Consider the following 27,331-nt stretch of genomic DNA (forward strand, 5'->3'; position numbering starts at 1 on the left):
AAAGGTCATTTTATTTAGAAAACAGTGTATTTGGTTGAAAGAGTGAATAGTGTTGTAACCAGCTGACGTTTAATGTTTAGCCCACACATACTTAAGTATTTGACAAAATGTAGTTTTTTTGATGCATTTTGGCCTTTTGTCCACTCACAAGCACAGATTTGGGTCACTAAAAAGAGACCTTTTAGAAAACTCCTTCCAGAGTGAAGACATTCAGAAACTCGGTTGGCAGTGTTGTGTGCAAGGAAACCAGTTTGTGGCTTGTGACAACAAAGTGTGAGCTGTTGTCCTCTTTATTTATATCCGGCGAGTTTGTGCAATGGCAGACGTGGCCAAAATAGTGCTGGTGCTAACCTTACCAATAGGATCTTTTACATGTTTCCACATAAATGTACAGTTACGATTCCACTTTGACTGAGGAACAGAGGTGTCAGAATGTGCTACGGAGGTCATTGCTACAGCGCCCACCTCCAATATTGCTGGTTTTTGACTACATCACCATTGTAGGATTTGTAATATTGGAGCTGGACGTCTGGTACCCAACTGCCAATAGTTTTATTCAGGCTACTGAGTGGCCAACATAGCTTTGGTATTAGTGTTATATCGCTGTTGGTTTGACATGCTCTTGACAGCACTGTTTTAAGAAACACCTGTGCACATGTGGGTTACAGCCACATCACAAGGTGTGACCCCACCTAGATTGAGGAGCGGGAGATTTTCAAAATTTCATCATTTGACTTTTCATGGAGGCGGCACGGTGGCGCAGCAGGTAGTGCGCGTGCCTCACAGCAAGAAGGTTGCTGGTTCAAACCCTGGGTCGGGCAGGGCCTTTCTGTGTGAAGTTTGCATGTTCTTCCCGTGCATGCGTGGGTTCTCTCCGGGCACTCCGGCTTCCTCCCACAGACCAAAAACATGCTCATTAGGTTAATTGGTCTCTAAATTGTCCGTAGGTGTGAGTGTGAGTTGTCTGTCTGTGTGTCTGTCTATGTTGCCCTGCGATCGGCTGGCGACCGGTTCAGGGTGTACCCCGCCTCTCGCCCATTGCTAGCTGGGATAGGCTCCAGCCCCCCGCAACCCCGAAATGGGATGCGTGGGTAAAGAAAATGAATGAATGACTTTTCACGGAAACTTGTAACAAGCAGCTTTTAAAGCGAGCATTGCTAATGTTTTCTACCACATTGAATTTAGTTTAAATATTACATTGTAAAAATACTAGTACTGGGTTAGCAACTGCGTCAATGTGAGGCAACTGCAAGGACCCTCAATGTCCTTGTGCAACATTTTAGCAATCAATTGCTGAAGTACAACCTTTTCCTCTCCAGAGAATGACAGCATTGGACATTTATTTAATAGTGTATGTAGGGCTGGGCGATATGGCTGAAAACTGTGTCATGATATAAGTGTTTTATATTGGTGGATATCGATAATTATTGATATTTTTTATGACCTGTTTAAAATAAGGACCAGGAGAAAAATACATTAAAATTAAACATTTTTATTTTACATTTAACCTTCCTCTGATTATAATCCCCTCAGCTATCAAGGCAGAAAGAAAAGGAAATGTCAACACAACCATGGAAAACACTCAGATAATAAATGTAAATAAAAGTGTAAAAATGTAAACAGAGAGAAACCTGACAACTTTTTTTTTTTCTGCAGGTTTAGTGCCAGGAAGGTCACAAGCTGATTCACCTTCTGGTGAATAAAATGTTTTCAAATATGTGCAGCATTTTGTAAACAAAGCAAAAACTGAGGTAGACTTGACATCTGTAACATACAACAAAACAAACATGATAGACAGTAACATTGATTGAACTATAAAACTAACCTAGACATGTGAATAACTTTAGTAACTCTTAACATACGTGAACTATTCAATTTTTATTGCAAATGTGCTAAAAAAAAAAAAAAAGAAAAGAAAAGAAAAACGTGTATAACCTGTCTTCTCCACAGTGCTCAGTGGGAGCATGTCTTTAGCTATATGATACCACTGCCTCCGTTATGTCGTTGTGCCTTTTAGATGATTTGTCATAAGGCACTGAAGAGCACCTCTGCATGGTGGTCTGCTGCTTGTGCGGTGGTGCTGCGGTACGGATGTTGTTGGACGTTGGCAAATACGGCTGAGGGGTGAGTGCGGCTAAGGTGGTAAAACAAGTTTGTGGTATTACCGGTCTTGTGGGGACGACGGTCTTGCATACTTTACAGACCACATTGGTCTGACTACGGTCCGACTTATAAAATCCAGAAAACTGCCATACTGGCGAGCTGACTTTCCCTGTTTTATCGACAATTTCTTCGCTCGTCGCAGCGCTCACTTTCTACTTATCTCACTCCTCGCAAAGAATCAAACATGAGACAACACGATGGCGCAACCAAACGAGATACTGTTAAATGATTGGTTGTTAGCGTGTCACTCCCACTGATCAGCGATCACTCCCTACGTTGTTCGGTCACCTGAGAGCGAGCGCCTTTGTTCATGCAACCAACCTTGCTTCACAACTTCTGGTTTCTTCCGACGAAGAAAAAAATTATAGAATGTTCTATCGAACGCATTTTTTATTGATATTGATTACGTGTCTATCACGAGACATATCATTCACGTTTTATCGCCCAGCCCTAAGTGTATGTATATGTTCAGTAGAAAATGTATAACTAGCCTGACATTATACGCCTCAAACCCTCCTCAGTGGTTGCTTGCAAAGTGTAAAACTTCTGCGCTGGAGACCAGAGATTCCATGATGGTGTCTTTGTTTTTTGCTCACCTTCACCAAATTCTTTTTGACGTTGTGTTATTGCTTGCCCATTGGGCAGCAGCTCAGTCTAGGTTTGATCCCTGGCAGTGATTTTTAAGGTTAAAGTGGAGATTGTGGGGTAATCAATAGTGCAGAAACACTGCTGAATACACCATATTTGTTTAGTTCTAATTCCACTGGAATCAAGGCAATGAGGAAACAATTACGATATTTTAAATATGCATCTTTCTTTACTGAGACAGCAGAAAATAAATTAGGTATTGACAGGGATATAGAGAAGACACAAGTGGCTTCACGCAGCTAATCTATACTTTATTTGAGGAGCGGTTCAGTTTTCCACCCTCTTCCTCTGCTTGCCTCTGCTCTAGTAGCAGGATGGAATTCACTGGATGGACTGTATGCAACTGAATTTGTCAGGGTTGAGAATCAAAAACCAGCTCCAGTTTTGAATTGGAAAAAAGAGACAGAAAACTAGAATATTACATTTCACTCTTTTAGAATTGAAAATAGATTGCTGTGTTAAAATGCGAGATGGTCATATTCAACATCTAACACCAGCGTCAGTGTGAAGCCTGGTACTGTTCTGTCACACCGTGGTTACAAAATGACCCTGGATTTTCCAAACTGAAAACAGACCGCTTAAGATCCATTTGGATGAAATTTGATGGAAATGCAATTCAGAAGTCCTGTAAAATGTTCCCATTAAGAAGTCCTGATGTGTGTTCACACCTGAGCTCTTTTGTGCTGTTTACCTGAACTCTGTTGTGTTGCCCATTGGGTCCTGTTTACTTTTATATACATACTTAGTATATAAGTCGTGTGTGTGTGTGTGTGTGTGTGTGTGTGTGTGTGTGTCTTCCATGTTTATTACCATAAAATGTTCAATACATGTGTGTCTTTGTATATTTGGCATCTTTCTTCATGAGGCAGGCAGATATAAATGCAGACCTGAAGAGCAGTGTTCATGGGGTTTTTGTTTCATTGGTATAATGAAGTTAATATTTGCATTTCATCGTTCAATGTCCAGCACACTAAAGACTCCTCAACCCTCATTTGTTTTGGTTCATACAAGGTAATTTGTTAAATTGGCTTTTTGAGATATTTAAATTTTTGTCAGATTTAGCAAAAAACTGTGACACCTAAGAGCAAGAACACTGTGTCCTGCATAGTGGAACACTTCTGTTATGTAAATTGAATATTTTGAATTTTTATTCTATTTTTTAATTTTCTGGAATCTGTGTAATTACGATTTGCCTTGTGATGATCTAGGTTTCCATCCAAATGAATCACAAATTTTAACTGAACCAAAAGAAAATGTGAATGAATGCTTGTTTCCATCCACTGCTGTTCTGTCATTATTAGGAGCTGGTTCATTGTGATGAGCAGCAGGTGGTTCCAACTCTTTAGTTGAAAACCATTATACCATTATACAGTGAAAAGATGTCAACAAGATGATGTACTCAAATGAGCGTCAGTCAAACCTGAAACAGTGAAAAACAGTGGAAAACATGATGGCCATGTTGGATATCTGTTTGTCTTCTCATCGCTCCACACAGATCTGATGTTTCAGTCTACTGTTATTTTCCATCTGTTCAGTGGATGTTTAAGTCACAGTACGTGAGGATTTATAACTAATAATCTGTTTCCATTCCAGTTTGTCGCATTTTGCTTTTATCAATACACCAACTTTTCCGTGTCAGCCAAGCATAGAAACTTTTTGCGGATGACTTTCTGATTTTTTTAACAACTTATTTTAAGCACAAATTGAAAATCCGTAACAACAGGTGATTGGAAACGCATGAACTTACTCTTGAAAGAAGACAGGTGGTCTGCATCGTCAGAGACATCCACTCAAAACACAACCTCATCCTGTGGATATCGCAGCTGAAAAAACTGCTATTTGCATTTGAATGCATTGCGCTGTGGGGAGCATGAGAATGAATAATACTAACAAAAGCAGGAACAATCCCTCAAGAAACAAACCACAGCTATTGTCATGCTTTGATAGCCTTGCTAATATTGCTCGTCAACATTTTTTGGCAGCACCTGGGCTGTCGTAGGTGAACATTACAGCTCTGCTCATGCTGTTTCTTTTAATTATCAAAATGTTTTAATTGCGTAGAATGAAAATAAAACAAACATTGCACGCTTGTAATTAAGAATGCAAATGTAGGCTTTGAAAAGAAAACAGGCTGTGTCATTAGAGGTGGTCATGTACACTGACACCAGAGCAACACATAACAGGGGAGTCAGGATTCCACCGACTGCCACATCCAAATAAAGAATTCAGAGATGGAAGACAGGGAGGAAGCTGTTCCCGCTCAAATAAAGTAGACCACAGGGTGCACTGATACCTGCATGTTATCAGTGATGACAGACAGAGGTGATAAGAAACACAGCAAGCAACAGAAGAGATAGAATACTATTTCGGAACCTTGTTTATAGCGGGTGGCTCCCGAGAAACAGTTGAGAATCCAATTTGGCCGTACAGCATCTGAGAAGTCCAGGCTGGGGTATTTTTAATGGTGGGAGGACTTTGTCTATTGCACAGAATAACACTGTGTGTGTGGACCCACACTTGTTGAAGCTCCTGGCAACTGCAGACTTGTCATCTGCTCTGTGTATAGCCACTTCTGTGCTCACTGACGTGGATGTGTAACCATTGGTTAGTCTTATCTACATGCTGTAATCCATAAGGACAGGGAAGGGAGAAATGAGGAGGAGGAGGTGGGGAAAATACTGAGCAGAATGTCCCGAGAGCATTTTACCTTGGCTTGGGATGGCCATTTCTTCCTTTTACACGGCCATGCTGTAATTTTGTACATCCCTGAGCAGTGAGAACATCAGAGACATGGCTGGTAGCAGCTGATTATTTTATCAGCGGGGTTCTGTGCAGAGGTTTAATGTCACAATGCATAAATGCTCCTTCCAAGAATCAAATCAGTATTGACTTTGTGGAGAATTGCAGTGATTCATCATTTCTGTGCTGTTTAGAAGAATTTTAGTGAGAATCTTATCAGTGCTGGTTTCGGTGGAGAGTTTTAGTGCATGTATGATGTGGAAATCCAACTCGCCTCTTGCCTTGATCCTCACTCTTCGATCCACAAACTGCTACTTAACCAACCACATGAGTGGCTGGTTGGTTTTAAACAGCACCCCTATCACTCTTATTTAAAAGCACTCCAATGAAACTGTTCTGAGAGTTTATATAGCCAAAGAAATTAACCCATTAACATGAAAATGTTTCATGTTACATAACATTAAATTTAAATACCCTGCTATACTGTAATTTTCACTGTAGATCTTGTAGTACTGAGAACATTGGAGTAATCATGGGTAGCAGCACACCATTCATTTGACTGCTCTTCAAACCACTCGCCACAGTGTCTGCCTTGCTAATGGCTCCTGACAGAAAGGTCTATACAGAGGAATGGGAATCTCTCTTTCTTGCTTAGTTTGCTGAGTGAATACAGCTGAATGAGCTGAGCAGGGCTAGCAGTTAGTGTTTGCATGGATTGCATTACGTGATGCACAAAATAAAGTGTTGTGCTTCTTGCACAAAACCATCAGCCTGCACTTAACATTAGGTGGAAAACACATTAGGTGGAGTCGTCAGAAAACCAGAAAATAGGCCTAAAAAGGAAATAGCACAATGTAGGAAGCCAAACAGTGGAATTAATTTTGGGAATCCAACTAAAACTGCAAAGACAAATACTGAAATATTGGGCCAGATACAGATTCTTAAGATCTTCAGACAAGATGTGCCACATTAACTCAGGGTTGCCATCACTTTGCAGACATATCACACACACATCCAAACTGTTGTCTTAACAAAATGTTTGTCAGAATGTTACGAGTCTGGTCATAACTGTAGGCTACAAAAACATTTGTTAAAAGGCTGGAAACTGTCTTACAAGTAAACAGACAGTACCAGTTGTGGTTACTCACCAGTTTAGTGGTGCTTGGCTAAGAGAGGGTGTGTGAAAGAGCAGCGTTCTGCCTCAGCCATCGTCTCCTTAACCACTCACTTTTGTTGACAGAGTTCAGTTTTCTGTGAATAAGGTAATTTCATCCTGGTGTATCTGGCAAAATTAAGTACCACAGCAGTAAGTGTGTCAATGGGTCGACTTTGGAGTGTATGTAGAATATAATAGATCTTACTTTCCTGGAGGATTTCTGACTTTGTGTTCACCCACTGCCACTGCTGAAAAAGCACAAAATTGTTATTTGTTCACTTAAACACCTGAAAAGACGTAACCTCTTGCAGTTGTGAGCTGTCATACCATTCAGGGAGGAGCTCACAATGGCTTTACTAAAGTGTCGATTTGACCCTTATTGATTTTTTTTTTTTTTAATCTGTGGATTATTTTCTTAATTAATTGTTTTACCAAACAGTAAAATCCAAGGTGATTTGTCCAAATCGCTCATTTTGTCAGACCAGCAGTCCAGAACCTGTTTATTATCACACACCAGACAGAAAAGCAGAACTGAAATCAGGGATTGTTTGGCACTTTGTTTTTCATCGTTGTCCAATTGGGATTAAGTTGCGTAGCTCATGATCCAACTGTCTCCTACTGAAGGCATATGCTTCACATGGGTGGCACATTAACGTGTCCAGCCTGTATTCACGGAAGATAACTAAGAAAGTTCAGTACATATATAAAATCACCAAATGTGTGTGTGTGTGTGTGTGTGTGTGTGTGTGTGTGTGTGTGATTTTTTTTTTTTATTTTTTTTTTAAACTTGTCTGGCTGTAGATGATTGGGTAATTCCACATGAATGAATGAATGTTTTGCACTGGCCTGGAGGATTTCGGTCATGACAATCCAACAGCATGTCAAGGTGTAATTTACCATTTACAAAACAAAAGCAACCTGTAGCGCAGGGGAACACTGTGTTATTCGGAGTCACCTAGTGACTATAATTTAGTTGCATTTATGATTATCTCATTGTCACCAAAATCATCTGCCCCGGCTCCTGTTATTGGGTTCTGAGAGTATTCTGCTGTCAAGATGAAATGACTGAGGACAGAACATAGTGTCATGGTGAAAGCCATGAATCACAGGCTGCGGTTACATGAGTCTTTTTTGTTTGTTTGCTTTCTGTTTCCTCCAAATGCAATTACTCTGATGGACAATTCCCATGTAAGCATTTACATGCGTCCCAAATAATATAACCAAATGCTTTGTCCAGCTTACATGGTCCAGACTCTTGGTCCAGAGTCCAGATTCTGCTGTAGGTCACTTGATGTATATTCATTTCACTGAGTAAAGAATATACTTTAATAGTGTTGATTGGGAGCCAGTTTGACTAATATACAAGAATATGATGGCTTTGTCCCCCTCCTCTGTCCTGTGTCTGTCCCTGAGGGTTTCGCGTTTAAAGGCTTCAAATCCTTTCGCACATTTGTGTCAGCTGAAAGCTCACCTGAGGATGGAGCTGAAAAGAACAGACTGTGCTGGCAGGCTGATAGGGCTGTTAAGGTTACATGGCTGGAGTGTGTGTGTGTGTGTGTGTGTGTGTGTGTGTGTGTGTGTGTGTGTGTTTACATGGCTGGGGAGTGGGGCTGTGTCTGTGTGTGTTGATAACTCTATGTGCAGTCTTACTTGGACGATGGGTTCCTGGAAAAAACAAGAAGTGGAGCAGCCTTAATAGACTGCTCATCTTCTATGGGACTAGGATTCCAAGGCTGTTTTCACTTTTCACTGTGCAGTGAGGATTTCTATTTGATGCTCATTGGGTCATTTCTAAGAACTTGCATGCACAGGAAATGCTGATCTTCCCAAATTGCCTTATTGTTTTTTGCAGTTCTGTTGTTTGTAAGATTTGCCGTATTTTCTAGACTATAAGTCACATCAGTCAAAAAATGTGCCATGAAGAGGAAAAAAAAAACATATGTTAGTCGCACTAGACTATAAGTCGCATTTTTTTAGAAATTTATTTCACAAAATTCAAGACCAAGAACATTTAATTTGGAAAGACAATTCAGCTACACAACAGCACACAGAACAACAGGCTGAATAGGTGTCCGGTATGTTAACTTAACACATTAACAGTTGTTACATGCTATACAGTAGCATAAAGGAAATACCTGGGAGGCTGAATAGGCTAAATTAACATAACAAGCCAGCAAGTCCAACAAGCAAGTTCACCAAGCTCCCAATCTCATTCCACATCACTGAATCCACTGAATTCTTCAACCTCGGTGTGGCTTCTGAACAACTCCGCCAACTTCGGAGGAAGATGAAGCGCCATCTCCTCTTCTGTGAGGCTGTTGTCAGACTCAGCATCAGTTCCAGTTATTGCGGCGTTTCTGAATCCCAACAGGATGGTTTCGGTTGTCACTGAAGTCCGTGCTTTGTCAATCCACCCAAGGACTTGCTGGAAAGTTGCATGGCGCATCCTCCCGGTTGCTGTGAAGCTGTGGTCTCCATCCACCATCCACTCCTCCCACAGGCAACTCAAGGCTGCCTTAAAGCTCCGGTTTACTGAGATGTTGAGTGGCTGGAGTACTTTGGTTAAGCCTCCAGAGATGATGGTAGGTATGGAGTTGCAAGCTTTTGTTTTATCTTTGAACTGTGGCATTATGCATGCTCGCATACTGTCCATCACAAGCAGGGCTTTGCGTGTTTTAGAGAAGCCATCAGGACGTTTAATGTAGCACTTTATAAGCCAAAGGTTCATCATTTCTTGATCCATCCACCCTTTCTCATTCACGGCCAGGACAACTTTGGTGGGGAGGAATTCGTATTTTGGCATGGTTTTCCGTTTGAAAATGACCATCAGCGGCAATTTCGATCCATCTCCACAACATGCCAGCACCACTGTGAAGTGTGATTTCTCATGACCAGTTGTCACTGTATTCACACTTTTCTGCCCTTTCTCTGCGACACTTCAGCCCATGGGGATGTCAAACGTGAGGGGGACCTCGTCCATGTTGATAATATGATCTGGTGACACGTTGTGTTCATCCTGCTTTTCAACAAACTCATGGAAACTGTCGACCTTGGATTGGAAGTCAGCTGGCAGTTTCTGACACATTGTTGTCTGTGCGCTGATAGAGAGGCGGTTGCATTGCATGAAGCGGTAACACTAAGAAGGCCCGCCTGCAAAATCATTTATATTCATGTTCTTGGTAGCTACCAGGGCGTGGAGACGTAACTCGCACCTGACTATAAGTCACAGGACCAGCCAAAGTATGAAAAAGTGTGACTTATAGCCCGGAAAATACGGTAATCAAGTTTTTATACTTCTTTGCCGATATTGCATGAAAATTTGGTTTCATTTGATTCTTAAATTTTATTTAAATAACTGAAAATTATTTAGAATTCAGTCTATTCTGAATCCAGACCTGAATCAATAGAATGAATTGAGTAAGTTCCAATAAGCTCCCTGTATTGGTGAAATGACATAAAATTTGGGATTTCTGCTCTAACTACACCCAGGCTGAAAATAGTGGGATCTGTATGAAAAATCACCACAGACTGTATTTCTGCGACATGCAGTGCCAAAAACAATATTTTGGCATTTTTAAAGTGCCCAAATAATTTTATTTTATAAAATTTTGTAATTTTTTTTGGTCAGAAGTACAAACAACAGACTGCTTTAGGGGCCACAATCTTAAACTCTAATCTGTTTTGATGGCTGTCTGCGAGATTGCCTGAGCATACAAACCTCGCTAACTGTGGTTTTCAAAAGAGACAACCTAGGCTCTTCATAAGGAATTACTTGGGGAAAAAAAAAAAACTTCAGAGTCCTTAGAGAGGCAATTTAGACTTCTATCCTTGAAGCCAAATGTTATATAAAACGCCATCAAAAAGTCATGAAAACAAAATCCAGACCACAGGCCCCAGCAGTGGCCGTCACATTCCCACTATAGCTTCGAGCCTCTTTAGACTCCCTGTGGCCCCCCAGAGAGGCAGCTTTTCAGATATGCACCTCAAACTAACTGGCTAATTATGTCTTTGACGCAGACTGGAACTCTCACGGGGTGTAACACAGGTGGAAAGATGAGTCGAGTGATTTAGAGATGAAAATAAATGAATTGGATACAGGGGAGTGAGGACATAAAAGATTCGGAACAAGATATAATGATCCAACCTGCCCAGGGTCCCTGAGATTTGGCTGTATAAATGAGTGTATTTTTAGTGCAATTGTGTTGACACTTGAATGTGTGTGCGTGCTTTCTGGAGGCAGCTCAGCACACTGTGCCTGTACCTCTGTCCTGAAGGGATCCATCTCGCGCGGAGTGTGGTGGCGAGGAAAGCCGGTTTCACGCCAACCCACCACTTCCCTATTGACCCTTCTGGCAACCAGGCACAAAATGTCTGCCAGGTGAACCAAACAGAGAACGGAAAGCTCGGCTCTTCCACCACCCACATGGATAACACCGGTCGCTTTCCACTTTATCCAATCTACGGTACTCTCGGCACCAGCCTGCTTAGTATGGACGCCCACTGACCGACTGTGACTGAGAGAAAATATTCATGTATCGATTCTGCTCAGCAGAGATGATGGAATTGAATATAGTGCAGGCAGATTGGTGCTTAATGCACTCGTCCTTCGTGTGAGGTTATTAGTCCTGTTGATGTAACAGCCGCATTTTAAAGCGTGTGTGTGTGCGTTGGATGTATGTCCAGTCTAATGCGTCTGTTACAGCCAGTTATACGGGTTTTACTGTTGATTTTGGTGTCTTGTTTTTATTACTAACCTTTGATTTACCAGACTAGACTGGGCATGTGCAAACATTTCTACTGCAGAGCAAGGACAGGAAAGGAAAGCGGTGGAAGAAGGTGAAGAGAGGATGAGGAGCGGAACAGGAGGCAAAGTGAGCTGACACATCCTCTCAGTGCTCGTATACCTTACTGCTCCCTAGGCTAGCATGTGTGTGTTCATGTGTGTGCTCGTGTGGGCTGTGTGTGTGAAGCGCTGGAGGCTCTGTGCTGGAGTTAAACTCTGTTGGTAGGAGCGGAGGGCACACTGATCCAGACTGACAGGCCAGAACACAGGCTACATTCCCCGGTCAACAGCCCGAACAACAGTCAGCCAGCTTCCGTCACGAGCGGGCGGCCTCGAGAGCGGCAGCTAACAGTCAGCAAGCAGCCTGGCAAATAGACAGTATACCTTGTTGAAATAATTGGAAATAATATGAGCAAAGGCACTTATTGGAAAATAGGAAAAAAAAAAAGGAAAATGGGAAAAAAAGGTGGTCCTCTCATAATTGTATGTAATTGTTTATGCTATTGGCTTTTGTTGCTAGGAAGTTCATATTTATTACTTCCACTGGCAGCATAATGCTTTTTGCACTGTTTTTGGTGGTTTATCATCAGACTCGGAATCAGAATTGGCTTTATTAGCCAAGTATGTGTGCACATACAAGGACTTTGCATCTGGTTTAACATTGCACTCCACTTGCATAGGAAAAAGAATGATTGTGTCTTGTTTGTTTTCCAAAAGTATATTTAAATTAAATTCTGTGAAATGTCAGTCATGGGCTATGACTGATTAGCTGTTGTGTGGATTCAGCCCTTTTTTTGATAGTTGACTGTAGAGAGAAACACAGACCCACGAATGGTTATGTTCAGGGTTCTAAATTAACACCGGCCAACCCGCCAAATGCGGGTTAAAATTCATATTGGCGGGTGTAAATAAAAACTTACTAGCCAATTTGGCCGGTAATGCATTAGGCAATCATGTCAGTCAGAGCCGCTCTACAGTTCTTGGTCATTTGTCCCCCGGACAGTCCGTCCTACATTTCCCATGAACACTGTCGTAATGCTACGTGATGACGTACAAGACGCCCATTGGCTGTGCGCAGGCACACTACAGTTTGTAGTGCAACCGGCGCGAGAAACCACGGAAACGCAAACACAAAGAAGAAGAGGAAGAATGAACGGCGGCGTATAAACTGTAAAAAAGGAGACTGAGCTAGCTAAAAGTAAAAAGTAAAGTTAAACTAAATGCGTGGTTGGGACAGACGTCTGGGGGCGAGAAGAGGAAGGAGGCAGGGGATGAGAATGTCGACAAAGCGTGCGAAACGAAGAAAAGAAAGTTTAACGCTAAATGGCTGACAGGTCGTGAATGGCTTGTGTTTGATCACGAAAATGCCGTCATGTTTTGTAAGGATTGCCGCATGTACACGAAAGAAAAAAACAAGACGAATAATTTTGTGGTGGGGACTAATAATTTTGAAGTCGAGGCAGTAAAGGACCATGAGTGCCCGAAGTCATCAGGAGAGCCTAAGGAGTCTGCAATACTGACTGCTGCACTATTTGTGTTTTCTAGTTGTACATACATAATTCAATTTATTACCAATGCAATTTTTTGCAAGTGTTTAAGTCATGGCTGTTACTTATATATATTTCTTATTAAAGACGGGAAGCAGAAACACTTTAAGTTGAAAGGAAAAATACATTTTATTAGGAATGTAATGATACTAAATACTGGAAAAATGTCTTTTATAAAATAATAAATCTGGCAGCATTTTTTGTTTGTATAAATTAAATGTTTGCACTTTCTGTGTATATTTTGTTTCATGTGTTGTACTTTCTGTGCATTTTTCATGCCAACAATGTAAATAAAATGATCAAATGCATTCAGTGGCACTCATAATCTCTCTTATTTTCACCGGGAAAAAATTTGGCTAGTGGAAATTCTGATTGGCTGGTAACTTTAGAAGGTCACCAGCCACATTGGCTGGTGATCAAAAAAGTTAATTTAGAACCCTGGTTATGTTCAGGCTGACTGTAGTTTATATGAGGATATAATCATGATCAGGGTTAAAAGAAAACAGGGTCCTGGTCAGGTGAACGTTAACCTTGTGGTATAGAGCGGCCATTAGAAGGTCTTTTGGTTCTCATCCTCCACTGTCTCCATCGAGTAGTAGTTCAGACTGTAGCTGTACCCAAACTTAAAGAAAGCATATAGCAGGGGTTGTGTCATTTTCAGTATCCACCAACTTGGCTTACACTGTCAACTTGAACATTTCAAATGTGCTGACCAAGGGGTGAGCAGGGATTAATTGGTTTGTCCAAAGACCAGAAAGCCATGAATGTGTGCTATCAAAAATCATCCAACGAAAAACATGCAGGTATATCAGCCTAAAGACACAATGGCTGGTATCAGATAAAACATATATCCAAATCAGGAAGGAGATTTGTGGAGTGGTCGTGGACTGTGTTGCTAGTTTCAGGGCTGTTGGTGCTGCTTGCCACTCTACTGCTGAGTGCACTGAATAACCTGTTTTACTCAGTCCTAATAAGTGGTTGTGGAATGTGGATGTTTGTTTGTGTGACCGTGAGAGAAGCTGATAAACAACACATACATTTTTCTTCTTTTCGCTTGTGTTGTTGGCCCCTTGTTTCTGTGGATATTTAGAGGCACAGTTACCATGACTCTGCAAGTACTTTCTGCTGATCAGATCCCAATTCTGACCATGTTTGCTAGAGATGCACTTTAGTGCACAACTTATTTAGACAGGATTTTTACCTCCTCATATCAAATAATTTGAAATCAGAAATTGTGGGTAACCACTGATGAAACCAGCACAAGAAAGAAATTACATCCATATTGGACAATTTTTCATCTCATGATTACCGTCCAGTGCCAACATTCAGTGGCAACAAAGAAAAATATTTTGGCCTTTATGTAGCAGGGTAGAGAGTAAGAGAGTGGATGGATGTGTAGCACGACATTGCAACCATGACATATCGCTATAATCTTAACCATGCTGGAGTTACCACAACTTGAAATGGAATGGGATGTAAAAAAAGCATTGTCACTGAACATTTGAAGGTCTGGTAGAACTGTCCAGTTTTGATGTTCCTGTCTGGCAGTGTGGTTCAGTTAGACTTCATGTGTTTCAAATCTGTATGAAAACTGCAAATAACTGATGCTTGAAGCGTCCGTGAGCTGACAGCATCATGCACACTGGATTATCAAAGCCTGGTAAAGTTTCCTTTCTGGACACAGAGGTAATTGTGCAACTGTAATGTGAGACTATTTATAGTGGACTTTGGACTTTCATCCTCCTCTCCCCTTTCCCTGGCTTATCTTGTCGTCTTCCTCTCCTTCTCTCTTTTTTGCCCTCACACACACACACACACACACACACACACACACACACACACACACACACGGACATCATATTCAGGCTGACTGGTTCTCTCAGACCAGCGAGAGGTTGAAGCTGGACGGACCTGCAAGCTAAGCACATCCCTCAAATAGTCATAAGCACCTCTTCAGTAAATCCGTTCCACAAGCCCTGATGTGTGTGTGTGTGTGTGTGTGTGTGTGTGTGTGTCACAGACAGAGGTGAGATGAGATGCTTAAAATAGGACAGACAAAGGGATGGAGGGATGGCTAAAATGCTGTGATGTTGTGAGGATTTATCACACAACTGCGGCGAGTGGAGAGATGGATGGATGGATGATGGGAAATAGAAGGAGGATATGGATGAGACTGACTAAAGCGCAGGCTGATGGAGTGTTTAGCTGGGTGACTGACTAAGCCATAAGTCTCCTGTGAGCCCTTATGCTCTCTCTCTCTCTCTTTATCTGTTCTATCCCTCTCTCAGCCTCTCTTTAAAATAACACTACGTTCTGTGTGGTGACAAGCCAGGATGAAATGATTGGCCCTTAGTTTTCCCCCGACTGCCCTCTCAGATAATCACTACACCTACTGGCTGCCTCCACATGCTGACTCTACTTTATTAAAGCCGATCTTTCAATACATTATGATTCTGTGGTTAGGTGTCACTGCTTTGACGGGGCTGGGTTTGGAAATTGCAACTGTGTAGTCCTTCAACTTTTTGTGCCATATGAGTATGTATCTCAAAACTTACTTTGATTAAAATGCTGCACTATGCAGCTGGAGAAGAGCTAAAAGAGGTCAAAATACTCAGCAGGGTCTCTGGATTCAGCACTATGAGCGCCCCCTTTCAAATTAAACATAGTTATTTGATCCATTTGAGCATGAAAGCTCAGTCTTGACCTTGGCAATGTTAAGTCAAGGTCTCTCAATTGGAAGTGAAAAGTGAAATTACTGATTTTTTTTATTTTTGATCCATTGTTTATGTAAGAATATTTGTCGGTGCAGCTTTAATATGCTGATAGTCATTAACTCCAGTTTTAACATCATCAAAAACGCGTATTTTCATGCCTGTTCGTATATGATCTGACATTCCTAGGAAAACAGCAATTATACCACAGGACTATCACAAATCTGGAGGCTCGGATGTGCTAGAACAGCGGTTGCACAGTAGTTAAAAACCTTTATGCAGATCTTCCATGTAGCTCCCCATGGGTTTAGGTGCTAAATAGGCTGCATTTGTGTTGTGTGTTAAGCATTTTTCTGAATATATGACGAGGTCTGCTGTCACTGACCCCACATGCAACGTCATGCTGTTTGTTACTGAACTTTGAGTCAGATCCGAGTGGAAATGCATGTGGATGCTGCAGTGTTTAACTTTCATATATCAGAAGTTCAAACCTTGCTAAAGGCTACGGGTGAACTGTGACTTTTCAGGCTTATGCAACACGACTTAATTAGAAACCTTTTGAGAGATGTTAGAATAGAAGTCCGTGCTTTTGTTTTCATGCAGTGTTCTGCAAATCATTCTGAAAACCAAGCCTCACTTTGAATGGCCCCTTATATACAGTAGCTTTAGAGTTAAAATATATATTGGTTCCACACTCTCTATGCCACCATCACATCTGTTGATATGTGCAATGTTTTTTTGTTTTTTTTTTCTCAATTAGCATCAATTTTTGTACTAAGCAGCTTTAAACTCAAATAGTCTACACACGTGCAGATCTGCATCACATTTGCTATACATATACATGTGCACCCCCCACTTCACACACACTCACGCACATATACACACTCACACCCACCCACACGTCACTTTAATAGCTGTCATTGAGCGTCAGTGAAATGGCAGCAGAGTGGCTGCAGGCTGCCGTGGCTGATCTGAGCTCATTAGACCGGCGACTCAGACTGAGGGGATTCAGCGGGGATTTGTTACGCCACTACAGCACTCCTGCTCCGGCCAGGAGGTGAAATTAGGAGAGATGAAGTGAAGGATGAGGGAGAAGGTAAAGAGATGGGGTCAGAGGAGGAGAGCAGGACGAAATTGGGAGCAGAGTGAAGGAACTGAGGAAAAAGAGACGGGGAAGAAGGGAGGTGAGAGAAGATGAGGAAGGAAGTGAAGAGAGGCAGGGGAAGAGGATGAAGAAGGGAGTGTGAAGAGGAGGAGAGGAGAAATGGGGAGAGCCTAAGGATGGCAGGAAGTCAGAGTGCAAATGAAAGACAAAGACGATAAGCAAGGAACTTGATGAGATACAAAAATAGGAGAAACGACAGTCAAGAAAGTCATGAAGAGGCACATAGAGGAGAACAGCAAATAAGTGGGAAAAGATGGAGGCTGGATGATCTGATTAAAGGTGTTAAAAGAGAGAGAGGAGAAGAGGTGAAGTAGGAGTGGAGTAGAGAGCAGGAGCTGAGAGGGTGCAAAGTGATAAGATGAAAACTTTATTGATCCCTGCAGGGCAAAGCAGCAACAGAAATGAGTAAAAAAACAGGCAGAATAAGAGATACGAGAGGAAATATGGGGTTTATAAACATGTACAACTCACAGCTTCAAAACCGCAGAAACTAATGAATGGAAATATGCAAAAGGCTTTGAGATAGCAGCAGCAGAATAGGATGAAAAAGACCAAATGTTTAGAATTAATATTGGTTAGTGTATGCACTTTATAGCAGAGAGAAATACGAGAGTGTGATAAGAGGCAGTAGATTGAAGATGGAGCGCAAATGTGGCACAGGCAGTGAAAAATGCGCTGGTATTCCCATTAGCAGGTCTAGCAAGGGTCAAGCATTCACACATAATCATGTACAGAAATGAATTAAGGAGAGTACGAAATGATGCTGAGGAGGAAAAAAAGAACGGGCACAGAAATGAGGAGTTGCGAACGAGCAGAGGATAGGAATAAGAGGATGGGGAGGAAATGGAATGAAGACGCGAGGTGAAGATTGAAGAGGGATTTTCCAGTTGGTTACCCAGTCCCGACCACGTGTGAAATTTGCTCTGAACACCCGGTGGCGTTCAATCACCAGTCAAGTGAAGCAACAACGAAATTAACACCAAAGTAGAGAGGGAGGAATCGAGAGAATGAAAGAAACAGGAATAGGAAGAGGCAGACGGAGAAAACAGATGCATACATTTATGACATTTCACAGCAATGTTCTTCATATAGTATGACGAGAACAGAGTGCAGCAAAATGCCTTATGGAACGATAGCACTCTTTATTAATGCAAATGAAACCAACTTACTTCATTTAATTCCTTTGATCTTGTGTCGTAGATATGATTCCAGTGCAGTCATTAATATTTTTCTGCCTTGTTTCCAAGGATTCACGCTTGTTTCTGTTAATGATTAAGACAAGACACAATTTTATGTTTTTAAGACTCAGTGTGTCTTCGAGTGTTAATCCCCTGAATAATGTGTTGTTGGTGCATTTGGCAATTGGTGACATGCAGTGTGTTTTTATAATCCAGACCTATAATTTAATTTGTATCAGTGTGAGGGTAGAAAGCCAGGATAAACCACGTAGCCTGCTCAAATTTCATTAAAGGACAATGCTGGTGGTGAATATATGCTTCTCTCAAGTACTCCCTGTGTCAGAATCTGCCTGATGTGGCTGACACCTCTGTGCCATACAGCTCCTTTGTTGTCCAAAAACCATTGAAGATGAGCCATACTGATATTACCACTGTATTAGTGGTAACACTGTTTGGTGGACCGCGTTGCATTCTAATTTGTTGAATTATAACCTGTGTAGCTTTTTTGATCTGATCCCACCAGTCTCCATTTTTCTGGTCATTTTTCTCTGCAAAGCTCTGACTGGTCCAGTGTTTCTCCAACCAGCGCAAACAGCATGTGTTTGAGGATGAACCCATGAGTGTGAAGGCTCCCCATCACATTGCAGCTCTTTGAATGAATGAATGAATGAATGAATGAGTTTTTCTAAATGTGCCAAAAAATGTTCTACTCCAGGGACACACTACTGTTAATTATTCTGTTTGTTTTTGAGTCTTACTTAATTGAGCAATAAACAGGCAAACTGTGGCTCCTAATAACTTTTGAAATGATAAATCTTTCTCTTGTGTTTCTTCACTTGGAAAGGCAGGCCGCTCATTTGATGGTAATTTCCCTGTTGCTTTACAATAAGAGAGACAGAAGAGGGCAGTGAGACGAGACCAGACAGCAAAGACTGACACAAAGAGAAATAACAAAGACAAAACAAGTAGTGGAGTGGAGATTAAATGCAGTCATTATATATTTTTTTTTTTGTCTGATTTGCCAGTCAGCTGACACAGCAATTCAGAGGGAGATAGAGACAAGGGGCTCTATTTTCGTCCCTGCTGTTGGCGGGGTGCAGGGTGTGCACCCCGCGCAGTGGTATTTTCGTGCAGCGCAGGCCGGCGCGCAGCACACTTGGTATTTTGGTAAACCGAGGCGCACAGAGGTATGCCAGGATGGGCGATGCGGTGCAGTAGGGGGAGGTGTCGGCAGGATCAGCCGGCGGATTTGGATTTTCGGTCCATTTCGGTCTATGCCGGCGGCGTAAAAGTGCGCTGAAAGCTCGCCACCCCAGACCTGGTCAACTCTGTGCGCCAGCGGCGCGCCACTGGGCAAGTGGATTTTCGTAAACCGGCAGAGTCGTGCGCCCACGTCACCAATACCTCACAGGCAGGTTTCCACAGTGTCTGGCATTTCACTGCGATCAATAATTAGCAACAGCCACGATTCAATGCAACTGAGTCAGCACATACAGTCAGACCTAAATTTATATATTTTGATCAGTATCTTATCCGACCACATTGAAAGCGCGTTCGGCACGCGTAATGGTCACTCAACCTGACGGAATGTACACAGGTACATAGATACGGCCACTGCAAGCCTGGACCTCCCGGACCAGAACGTCAGTCTCCTCCTGGGAGAAGTTTAGGCGTCGGACAGTTTCCTGCGCGAGCTCAGTCAACCTCGAAACTTCCCATGCGCCTCACCAGCGGCGTTTTTAAAGGTGAGGTGAGGAGCTGGTGTGATTGGTGAACATTGGACTCGGCTGTGTCAAACCCACTCCACGCCTTTTCCCCTCCCTCCTTCCGAGTTGCGCCGCTGGGTGGGACTGAGATGAGAGGGGGGAGTAGTTGCACCCTCAGTGCAGTGCACAAACATACCAAAGTCTGCGCCACCACGCCCCATCGGCGAAGCGGACCTGACTTTACGCTGTGCCTCCACTGAGCCAGCGGCGGAAACGAAACTAGATATCTAGATATGGTATGTATGGTTATAACATGACTTTAGATTTTTGTTGTAAACTTAATGCAAAGTATAAAACTCTGAGAGACAGAGAGAGAGGGTAACGGGTGGCTGAAATAATACATCATCTCATTTTGAGTTTATTAAATACTTGCAGTGATCCACCCGCAGCAGAAACAACAAGACACTGTGCACATTCATGCATGAGGCACTTCACTGATTATTTAAATCCCCCGAAATGGCAGCATGATCACTCAGGATCTAATGTTAATTAATATCCTGTGCTCTTCGGCACATTCAAAAGGTTGCACACACACAGTCCAGGTTCATAGGGTGACAACATGTGGAGTAAAGCAACCATCCTCATGATAAATCCTGAGCTCCATCAGGGCTGTCAAAGAAAAATTCATTTCAGAAGCTGAAGGTTTAATTCTTCCTGTCCTGTCAAGTTTCTAACTGCAGCTTTGGGTTTTGCTGCTTGAATGTCCCACCTGTGAAATTACTGTGTGCATGGAAATGAAAATGTCTGAAAGCAGTTTCTCTAATCATTAAAGTAGATCATTGAAGGAAACACGCATTAATGCAACACGCAATATAGAAGTCACATTGAAAACTCATGCTGCTCAACATGATTTAAAAGCAATATAGCCTGCAGGGACCTGTCCAGCGACAGGGTACATGCATCACTAATGAATTAACTAAAAAGGGAGAAAAAAGGGAAAATAAGGATAAAAAAGCCAATTGTATAACCATTTGAAAAAAAAAACAATCTATATATATTTTCTTAAAATAATAAAAGCTAGCACACATAATCAAACAAAGCTTTGTTGTAAGAAGTGAATTCACACAGCTAATCTGCTGTAACCAAGTCAGCTTTAACCTTTCCCTTTGACCCTCAAGGTACAGTCACCTCAGTCTTCTGTCCAATAAAATGACTCTGTCGTCTATGACAGGGATGCTGCAGTTTGTAGTCTGGTTATATCTTGAAGTGAAAAACATTATGGAACAGTGCAAGAATAATGATGTCTCTATTTTCAAGACTCTTCTATCTTGTACAACACTTAGCCATCCCCCAGCATCATCACAGGGCACACAACCTGGAATTTGCCTGTCATGCGGTTGAAGTGAATAAGAATATTCACAGACAGTTGCTAATGTCAAGATGTGAGCATTCCTCCATGTTGTAGTTCTGCATGTAAAACGAAGACAACAGAATGGGCCAAACAACAGGGAATACAGATCCTGTTTCTCAGTCTGCTGCCTTTGAGATGTTGCATGTTGCACATCCATAAACAATGCAGTGCCACCATGGGGCCAGTGACCCGGTGTATGTAACACATACATACATTGGTTTAAATATGATGGATGCGATGAATGGTGGTGGTACTGTTGGTGTGAGCTGTGGAGAAGTTTCAGATGCTTTCCTGCGTGCTTCCAAATGACCAGTGTTCGACTCGCTGACGGGTTTATGTCCCTCTCAGCAGTTCATGTATCCGTGATGACAAAGAGCAGCGTGCCATTTCTTTCTCTCCAGCCTCGCTGTAAAAACACTTGCAGCCACTTTTATGGACTCATTAACAAAACCACGGAACAATCAATGAAAACAGCTTCCTTTTCAGGGCTCTCACTGCTGCTCTCTCTTGTTGCCTGTCCGCTATTATTCCACGAGTGCTGCCTCTGTTTAGCATTTGTTTGTGTACATATCATTTTTTTGTGTGGCGCTGTCGATAAGCGGTCATTTGTTCAGAAATATGGTTGCTGGGAGTAGGGGTAGGGGGGCTTCTGTCTGCCAGTATGGCGGTTTGGGCGCTGGGAGGATGGAGGAGATGACTGTCAGCTTCATCACCATGTGTGGTTTGACTGGAGTGAGGCACTGCATCTGGGATTACTTAGTCTGACTCAACAGATGTTTCACAGGGAAAAATGGGGATTTCTACTCCCGTTTCTGAGCTGGCAGATGGGAAACTCCAATTTTTTGCTCACTTAATGCTTCACCTTCACTCCCACGTCACTACCACTCGACCGACTGCCGCCTGCATCCCATGAGGCCTCCAAGCAATAACATCAGCAGATGCAAACTGACTTCCCGGGTATAAAGTGAATAGTCCACCTTAGAAAGACATGAACTCCCATACTCAGTGTCATATTCAGTCTTGTATTAGATATACAGGAACATGAGAGGAAAGGTCTGCCTTTGAAAAAAAGAAATATATTTCCATATTATGAATTTTATATATATACACACACACACACACACACACACACACATATATGTATACACATATTTTTTTTATTTTTATTATTATTTTTTTTTTTTCCTGCAGGTAAGCCATATTTTATTGGAAGCCACTTGGTCAAAAGTTTCTTGTGGTTGATATCAGATGTTCATGGCTCACATGTTCATGTCTTAACAGGTTGTAGGTTTAAAACCTTTCAGGAAAACACTGAGGCTCTAAATCTGTTTCCGAGGGTGTGAAACATTTCCATATGTGAAACATTGGGTAAAGTCTTTTGTGTCTCCAGAGGGAGCTGTGTTAAGTCTGATAAATGTCCCCAAGTAGTGTCAGCCTCAGCTCGGGCTGGAGACTAGTTTGGAAGTTTGGAAAAGAAAAAAGTCTGTTAGTGTGGAGGTAGAAAGAAGTGAGCTTACCAGACCTCTCTAGCAGCTCTTCATCTCTGCCACAGGCTAGAGGTTCCAGGCTAAATTAGCTGTTATTGGCATAACACACCCCAATCTCTCACTCAACTGTCGGCAGTCGAGTTGCATTGTGTTTTTTTAGCTGTCCATATTGACTCTGACAATGATCGAGGAGTTCAAAGCTAAATGGTTGAAGTACATCTTAAACTGTGTTGAATTAGGCTTGCTGTGATCATGCCAGTGCTCTCTTTAAAATAACTACAACGGCATGTTTCTGTTTATTTCTGTCACTCATAAGAAGCTGATTGAAAAAATAGGGTTTCAGTGCATTTAAAGGTGACATATTATGACAATTTTTCAATAAGTTACATAGGTCTATGATTTCCATAGAACATGTTTTTGGTGCTGTTTGCTGGAAATAGCTTTTAGGAAAAGATTCTTGCCCCCCTCTATATCCCTCTTTTTCAGCCCCTTTCAGAATGTGCCGTTTCTGGTGTCTGTAGCTTTAAATGCAAATAAGCTGCTGCTGTCCCACCCATGTCACCGTGGTAACGGTGAGAGCGTAGACTCACGTAGCTCTGCCCGTGCGAAAGTAGCGGACATGACGGTAGTGAATAGACCGAGTTCTTCAGTAGTTCAACCGTACATGTTCGAACCTGAATCGGATCCTGGAGGAGGGAAGGCTCCTACAGAACCTCAGAGAATTCAGCAGGACGCTCCTGAAAGGTTAGTCAAAATACATCTTTCTATCTTTTTCTCTTCAACACGGCCTGTACAGGTGGCAGCGTGAGAGGCCCGCAGTTCAGACGGTCAATGCTCACGCTAGGAAGCACCAATCCTAACTTGTAGCATACCAGATTGACGGGGAGAAACTCAGCTAAAAGTCTCTACCAAGGATTGCCACACAAACAAAACATAATTCATACCGCAATAAATGCGTATGTAACGAAAACACGGAAATAGCGTATGTCCACTTTTGCGCGTCTGCTGATTTCACCACATCACACAAACCACACAAGCCTGGTATCATATGAAAGCAGAGTCGGAAGGTCCTGCTTGTTTACATAAAGAGGAGGGGGTTTCTAGTAATCACTGGGTTGCTGAGACATTGACCGGTCTAACTGCGCTGTTAGTTTCAGCGCTCCGTCTCATTTACACATGAACGGGCAGAGCACACAGGCGACACTGCTGAGCAGCACTACTGACCATTCACCTCAGGCTGAGAAAAAGTAGCTAGCTAGAGCACACACATTCAAATCTAAAACGCGGGTGCTGTTATTGGTTGAAAATGTTGGTATGCAAGGTTTCGTATTTCTTTAGCTTTATACATGCATGATTTTTTTTTTTTTACTTGTTCGTATCAGCGCTTATGTGGAAATTGTGCAACAATGCAGCCTGAGAACAAATGCTGCCAGGAGGTGCCACATGTCACAGTATCTTTACCTGCACTTACAGTATGATCATAGTGTATGATTGCAGATAACATGCCACTGCAGATACTCACCTTATGTTATGAATAATAGGTTACAACAAGGCTGCAGCAGTTGTAGATGAAAGGCCTCCATGCATGATCAACCATCCAGGTTTAGAACCTGTTTGTCTAAATGCGTTCTGCAGTGAGAACGCATTTAGACACTTACTTAGACATTTACAACACTTACAGGGCTGAATACGACCCTTTACCGCTATGGGGGACAGAGCAGTGAGTTTCATCTATAATAACCAACTTCACTGTTCATACACCATAATAAACTAAATATAGTCAGTCATATTTTATCTTGACCATATAACCAGGTTTTTCCTTAGCAAATGCTATATATTATACATTTCTTCACATGAAACATTTTACAGATAAATAAATATTTATTGACTGCAGTCATGAATATTTGTACATGGAAATACAGTACAAGTGAAGGATTCTGAATCCATATAAGAAAAATGTGAATACAGATGTTGACATTATAGAACCTGTTGACTAACATAATGTTCAAATTTTCTCAGTCGTTACAGGTATCTAGCCAATGAGTTTTGTGAGCTGGTGCCGGAGCTTCCTTGGGCAGAAGATTCAAGCAGTCATCCCATCATGCAGATTGACGTTGGGAGTTTCCTGATGCCCAGGGAAGATCCCCTCCGACGACACGTCCAGCAGGATGTTTATCTTCAGAATCTCAGCTCTGTACGATGATGGGTCGACAAAGATCCTCTCCGTGATCATGTCCATCAAATCATCAATATAACCTGTGCAATACACAGACACACAGGAAAAAGTGAATCATTAGTATCATTTATTAGATCATTCAGCAACTGCAAATATAGTGAGTTTGCACTTTGAATTTTGTAGTTTCTCAGGTATTTAAGTGTGTATTTTTTTTGGTTTATTTATTGTGTTGAAAGTACTGACTTGTGGTACTTTGTGTCTTTTTGTCATGTACAATATAAATGTTTGTTCTTTGAGTAAATAAAAAAAAGGAGTTCACACTTACGAATGTGGTTAGTCTTCACTGGTTTGGCTGTCTCCGTTCATGGACTTTGGAAAGCTCAGTTTGAAAAGAGGATCTCCTGATGATGTGGTCGCTTGTCCTCTATCAGCATTCTCGTTGTACTGAAGTGCATAACAACAGTAGTCCTTGCAGGACACAGTAGCCTGGACAGCTGTAACAACAGTATATTGTTATGATAACAGGGCATACTTAGGAGTAAAACATGACAGCACTGTTATAGTGTAAATTCAAGCACTAAAGGCTGCAACAGCTCACTGCTACAATTGATCAATAGCAGGTAACTGTAATGATGCACTGGCCTATATAAAAAGAGAGAAGTGACATCAACCTTATCTTACATGACTAGCTATGCCAACAGCTATACACAGCGTAAAAATAAGAGAAAAAATGCTTGGAGTGTGGGCTGGGATGTAGCAGTCTCAACCATACACTCGTTTTGCCCTGGGCTTTTCTAACATACTCCAGTTTAGAAAACGTTTCCAAATGCATTAATTTCATAAATTCTTGAAGCTTAGGCCCTGCGGAGCGTCTGTGTATGTATCGCTTGACCGACCGGGTCGCTGGGTTTGCATATGGAGACCATGCTAATTGCGAACTAGAAGCTAGCGGTTAGCGTTAGCTTGTGCTATGTCGCAAAGCACTTCTTGGTTAATTCGTGTTAAACTGCAAAATGAACACAGCTTAATATTTGTGAATGCTGGCATCTCCTTCGAACATGTATTCACTCATTTGCAAGATCAGAAACGTGGTGTGATGGACCAAAAGCTACGGTGGCAGCGAGCTAACCTGTGATGGCTGGAGTCGTAGTCTCGAAGCTAGCGGTTAGCCTGACATCGTTCTCAATGGCAAAACACACACGCTACAACACGCAAGAGTTCGCGCTAATCTACTCAAGAAACACACAGCTAATTATTTGTATACTTACATGTCCCTCGTCTGCACGTAATCCACGCAAAGCTGGAAGTGAGCCCTCCTTTAGAGAAAGTCTCCCAGCTAATCCTGCCTCGTACTGACCGGGCTTGGCGGAACAGTCAGCCTCGAAGTGGTTAGCACACACTAGGGGTGGAACGGTTCACAAAATCCGCGGTTCGGTTCGTATCACGGTTTTGTGGTCACGGTTTTCGGTTCGGTTCGGTGTACATTGATTGTTTCAAAAATCAATTATGTCTTGTATAGTAATGTTAAAACTGAAAGAATGAGGCAGTCTGACATTTGATACATCATTGTGACGGTCTTGGGTTAAAGGTAAGTGAGATTCTGGCACTGAAAGAGAGGAGATATTGCTAGTTCCAACATGCTTTTCATTTATTTGGAAAACAATATCTCTATCTAAAATAAAACGCTTCGCCAAAACGGCTCTCACAACTCTGACGCTTGGTGCTTATGAAAGAATTTAACTTTACTGTTTTTACAACTCACATTATATACCATCAACATAAAGTAAAGCATAGGCTCTATCAGACTTAGGTCCCTTTGAAATCAACACAAAAATAACATGTTTCTTCTAACATGTAACATGTTTCAACTCCGTATGGACTATTAGTGGTTCATGAAAAGCTAAGTATTTTCCACTCGAAAATTGAAGTGCAGTGTTTGAAATACAATCAAAGAAATAAGGCTGGAGTCTGTTTGTTTGTTTTTTTTAATCAAACTTAAAGTGTCACTGTGTTATCTAAAGTAACAAAACAAAATACAATAAATAATCCAGTTGCCCTGGATGTCCATCCATCCGTAGTAAGAGCAACATAGGCTGTGTCAGACAACTCTTTCACAATTCCCCGTCGGACCTCTTCATAAAGTGCGGGAATTACCGTGCAGCTGAAGTGTTTGCGGGAGGGGATTTTATATCGTGGCTCGAGTGCCTTATCATGCACTGAAATCCCGCACCCTCAACCACGGCATAAGGTTGCATATCTTTGGCGATGAAACACCCCAGTGCTTTCGTTATGCCCTTTGCCCTGTCTGACTCGTCTGTGTACGTTTGTTTAAAAGCCGCGGGGAGGAGAAGTTGTGCAGCCCTGCCCGGCTCTCTGCCCGGCTCCCCGCCCCTCCTTCTTGCGCTGTCAACGGTCACACTGGGATGATGTCTCCGCAGTTGAGCCAACATGTTAGATGTGT

The 27,331-nt window shown here is 42.1% G+C and overlaps 1 protein-coding gene and 1 long non-coding RNA gene across 4 annotated transcripts in view; one reads left to right on the forward strand and one right to left on the reverse strand.

Moving 5' to 3' along the window:
- nlgn1 (neuroligin 1) overlaps positions 1 to 27,331 on the forward strand; it is a 322,900-nt gene that overhangs the window by 3,312 nt on the left and 292,257 nt on the right. The window lies entirely within an intron of this gene.
- On the reverse strand, positions 24,809 to 26,257 carry LOC143315749 (uncharacterized). The gene is made up of 3 exons (XR_013076176.1): positions 26,139 to 26,257; positions 25,196 to 25,364; positions 24,809 to 24,950 (listed from the first exon to the last, which is right to left on the reverse strand). It is a non-coding gene; the product is annotated as an uncharacterized LOC143315749 (long non-coding RNA).

The sequence above is a fragment of the Chaetodon auriga genome, chromosome 3 (assembly GCF_051107435.1).
Source record: "Chaetodon auriga isolate fChaAug3 chromosome 3, fChaAug3.hap1, whole genome shotgun sequence".
NCBI lineage: Eukaryota > Metazoa > Chordata > Actinopteri > Chaetodontiformes > Chaetodontidae > Chaetodon > Chaetodon auriga.